This window comes from Salvia splendens, chromosome 18 (assembly GCF_004379255.2).
Source record: "Salvia splendens isolate huo1 chromosome 18, SspV2, whole genome shotgun sequence".
In the NCBI taxonomy this organism is placed as follows: Eukaryota; Viridiplantae; Streptophyta; class Magnoliopsida; order Lamiales; family Lamiaceae; genus Salvia; species Salvia splendens.
In genome coordinates, this window is record NC_056049.1 from 11762527 (window position 1) to 11767699 (window position 5173).

The window sequence follows — 5173 nt, forward strand, 5'->3', positions numbered from 1 at the left end:
TGTTCAAAATCCTACTCCCAGTCAACAACGAACTCCAGAACAGCCGGAAACGTCAAGACGAGAACGGGCTCAGGAGCAACCGGAATCGTCAAGACAGGGACGGACTGAAATTCGCCGAGGAGTTGTGACTATGAGCGAGCAAGATCAGCAGATGCTTATTGCAGAGACTCTTCATCGCCGAGGTGTTAGGACTTCTCGGGCTCGGGGAAGAGGCGTTGGGTCGAGGATAGCATCTCGTCGACCTGCTTATTCTTCATCTGCTCGGAACAACCGAACTCGGCTTCCAGAGGATTTTGCAGATAGGTGGCTTAACTTCAGCAACCCTGGACAGTAGAATAGTCCTTTGTAATAGCGTAACGCCATTTTGTATACAAGATTTGAAAAATGAAATTTTGTTTTCGCTTCTAACACTGTATTTACAGCTTAGCGAAAAAATTTCATCGTACTTGTCCTCGGTCTTATGAAGTAAACTTCTTTGACCGGACTTGGTCCTTGGTCTTATGAAGTAAACTTCTTTGACCGGACTCGTCTTTGGTCTGATGAAATAAACATCTTTGACCGGACTCGTCTTTGGTCTGATGAAATAAACATCTTTGACCGGACTCGTCTTTGGTCTGATGAAATAAACATCTTTGACCGGACTCGTCTTTGGTCTGATGAAATAAACATCTTTGACCGGGCTCGTCTTTGGTCTGATGAAATAAACATCTTTGACCGGACTCGTCTTTGGTCTGATGAAATAAACATCTTTGACCGGACTTGGTTTGTGTTCTAATTTGGCGATTTTTGTCGCCGGGATCGAACTTTCCCTTGTCCTAATTCGGCGAGTTTTATCGCGTGGATCGGACTTTCCCAGTTAACCGAAGTGGTCTTATGCAGTAAACCTCTTTGACTAGACATGGTCGTCCCCGGTCTTATGAGGTAAACTTCTTTGACCGAACTTGGTCGTCCTAATTCGGCGAGGTTTATCGCGTGGATCGGACTTTCCCTTATTGCAGTTCGTTTCAGACGAAGTGCTTATTTCTTAAGCCGAATTGTGGTCTTGTATCTTCCTGAGAAGCTTGGACTCACAATCGTTGGCTTATTGCAGTTCGTTTCAGACGAAGTGCTTGTTAAGCTGAATTGCGGTCTTGTATCCTCCTTGGAAGCTTGGACTCACAATCGTTGGCTTATTGCAGTTCGTTTCAGACGGACTGCTTGTTAAGCTGAATTGTGGTCTTATATCCTCCTTAGAAGCTTGGACTCACAATAGTCTTTAATAATCGATCTAAAAAGGGGATCAGTCTTTAAAGAACGATATACCTTGGTACCATTTGTAAGAGACGACAAGCACATAGAGACAAAACACATAGAGAAAAAATGAAAAAGACGAAAGAAAAAAACTTTAAACTTTTTATAAAACGACAAGTAAAAGGTACAAGTAAAAAACAAACAAATAAAAACATGTACCCCTATGACCGAACTAGACACAAGACAGACTGACCGGACTTTGTCTCTTACAAGTGGAACTTCTTGAGGTTGGAGACGTGCCACGTTCGGGGTACTTGTTCTCCTGACATGTGAGTCAATTTATAAGACCCTTTGCCGAGGACTTCTGACACCCGATACGGACCCTCCCATGTGGGCTCGAGTTTGCCCAGCTTTTCTGCTCGGCTTACTTCGTTGTTTCTCAAGACGAGATCTCCCACTTGAAATTGAAGCTTTTTCACCCTTTGGTTATAATACCGGGCTACTTGCTCCTTATACTTGGCTGCTTTTATGCACGCCAATTCTCTTCTTTCTTCGGCGAGATCTAGTTCTGCTCTCAGTCCGTCGTCATTCATTTCTGAGGAGAAATTTAGAGTTCGGGGACTGGGTACGCCGATCTCCACCGGAATTACGGCTTCAGTGCCATACACCAGACTATACGGAGTTTCACCGTTGGAGGTTTTGGGTGTAGTTCGGTAGGACCATAGGACTTGAGGGAGATTTTCTACCCATTGTCCTTTGGCTTGTTCTAACCGAGCTTTTAACCCTTTCACCAGAATCCGGTTCGTTACTTCCGTTTGTCCGTTTGCTTGGGGATGGGAGACCGAAGTGAACCGCTGTTGAATGTTCAGCTCTTGGCACCAATTCTTGAACGTCTTGTCGGTGAACTGAGTCCCATTATCCGAGATGAGGATGTGGGGTATGCCAAATCGGCACACTATGTTCTTCCAGACGAAGTCCAATGCCTTTGAGCTCGTTATCGTAGCTAATGGTTCAGCCTCCACCCACTTCGTGAAGTAGTCCACGGCAACGATAAGGAATTTCATTTGCCGAGGAGCTTGAGGAAGTGGTCCCACTATGTCTATGCCCCATTGCATGAAAGGCCAAGGGCTTTGCATAGTGTATAGATCGGTCTGCGGCATCCTTGGGACATTTGCATGAATTTGGCACTTCGTACACTTCTTGACGAGCTGCACTGCCTCTTGTACCATGGTTGGCCAATAATATCCCCATCTCAGAACTTTTTTAGCCAAAGCTCTGGCTCCGATGTGGCTACCGCACGATCCTTCATGAACTTCTCTGAGGATGTAGTCCGTCTCTTCTGGTCCTACGCACCGCAATAACGGCTGGAGGTAAGACTTTCTAAAGAGGACTCCTTCATGAAGTTCGTACCGAAGTGCTCGGCACGTGATCTTCCGAGCTTCTCTCTTATCCTCGGGCAATTGTCCTTGATCCAGATACTGCGAGATCGGCGTCATCCAGTTCGGCGAGCTGGATACTGAATGTACCTCGGCTTCATCAATGCTTCGATGCATTAATTCTTCTGCCTTTGAGCTCGGATCTGAGGCCAACTTACTTAAGGTATCTGCTCGGCTATTTTCCGCTCTAGGAATGCGGATTATCCGAAAATAGGAGAAACTTCGGCTGATGCTTCGCGCTTTGTCCAAATACTTCTTCATTCTCTCGTCACGAGCTTCACTTGTACCCAACATGTGATTTACTATGACTTGTGAATCACAATGGACTTTGAGAGATTTGACGAGCAGACTTTGCGCTAACTGGAGTCCGGCCAGGAGGGCTTCGTACTCGGCTTCATTATTAGTAGTGGGGAATAGGAACCGAAGTGAGTAGGTTACCTCGTGTCCGTCGGGAGCGACAAGTAGAATACCAGCTCCACTTCCCATCTTGTTTGAAGCTCCATCTACGAATCCGCTCCAGCAGTCCGGCGGCTCTACTTCGGATTCCAAGGGCTGTGCTAGTTCGGCATTGGCAGAATTCTTCTGTTCGGCAATAACAGGAATTGCTTGATCGAACTTTGCTTCCGCAAGAAAATCTGCCAAGGCTTGTCCCTTGATGGCTTTCCGAGGTAGATATTCAATTGTGTGCTCTCCCAACTCTATAGCCCACTTGGCGATTCTGCCTGATGCTTCTGGTTTGGTCAACACTTGCCGAAGTGGCAGATCAGTTAAGACGCATACCTTGTGAGCATAGAAGTATGGCCGCAGTCTCCTTGCTGCATTTACTAATGCCAGAGCAATCTTTTCCAGTGGTTGATACCTGGTTTCTGGACCTCTTAATGCTCGGCTTGTAAAATAGATGGGAAGCTGCTTTAGGCCTTCTTCTCGTACAAGCACCGCGCTGATGGTTTGATCCGATGCCGCTAAGTATAAGAATATTACTTCGGCTTCGGTTGGGGCAGAGAGAATAGGAAGCTCGGCTAGATAACTTTTGAGCTCGTCAAAGGCCTTTTTCTGCTCGGCTCCCCACTCGAATTTTGGTGCCTTTTTCAACACCTTGAAGAACGGCAGTTGCTTTTCGGCTGCTTGGGAAAGGAATCGATTCAGTGCGGCTAGACATCCGGTTAGCCTTTGCACGTCATGTATGGACTTCGGCATTGCCATGTTCTGAACGATTTGAACTTTTGAGGGGTTTGCCTTGAGTCCGTCCTTTGAAACCCAACAACCCAGAAACTTTCCCGAATCTACCAAAAAGGTACACTTTTGGGGATTAAGTTTGAGGTTGGCTTTCTTGAGCACGTTGAGAGTGGACTTGAGGTTGTGCTCGTACTCCGAAGTGCTTTTGCTTTTGACGACTATATCGTCAACATACACTTCGACCTCCTTTCCAATCAGGTGCCGAAAAAGCTTGTCTACCATCCTTTGATAAGTGGCTCCGGCATTCTTTAAACCGAATGGCATCTTTTTATAAGCGAAAATGCCGAAATCAGTAATGAAGGCCGTTTTTGAAGCGTCAATCTCATCCATTAAAACTTGATGGTATCCTTTGTACAGATCAAGAAAACAAAAAATTTCAAAGCCTATCAAAGCTTCTACTTTTTTATCTATGTTCGGAAGGGGATAGCAATCTTTGGGACAGTGCTTATTTAGATCGGTGAAATCTATGCACATCCGCCATCCTCCTTCCTTTTTCTTGATCATGACAGGATTGGCCACCCACGAAGGATACTTCACTTCGAATAACACATCCGCCTTCAATAATTGACGGACTTCGTCATGGATGACTTGACTTCGTTCTGCCGCAAAGAGTCTTTGCTTCTGTTTTATCGGCCAGACTGAAGGATCAATATTTAACCGATGAGTGATTACCTCGGGGGGCACTCCGGTCATGTTCAACGGAGACCATGCAAAGACGTCTTTATACTCCTTGAGGAGCTGGATGGTTTTTTCCCGAAGTAGGGGCGTTCCCGCGAAGCCGATCTTAACCGTTCTGGATGGATCGTCTTCGTACAGCTGAACTGTCATCGAGTTCGGCTCCGGTATGACTTCGGTCATCGCCTCTGACTCCGGCTGCTGTGATTGCTATGCTTGGTGGTGCCGATCTGACTGCTCGGCACTTCTAAGCGCAATTTGCAGACATTCCTTTGCTCTCTTTTGGTCACCTCGGATGACCGCTATCCCTCCTTTAGTAGGGATCTTGATGGTGAGGTGATAGGTGGAGCAAACGGCCCGAACTGTGTTGAGCCAGTCTCTTCCCAGGATGACGTTGTACGGGGACCGAGCTTTCACCACGAAAAACTCAATCATCGTACTGGAGCTAGTAGGCGCTTTCCCCACCGTGATCGGAAGGCTGATAATACCTTCAGGGCGGGTGTCCTCCTGGGTGAAGCTCTTCAGGGGAAGCGGAGCCGGACTGAGCCGAGCTGGGTCCACTTCTAGTTTGTCGAAGCACTCTTTAAAAAGAATGC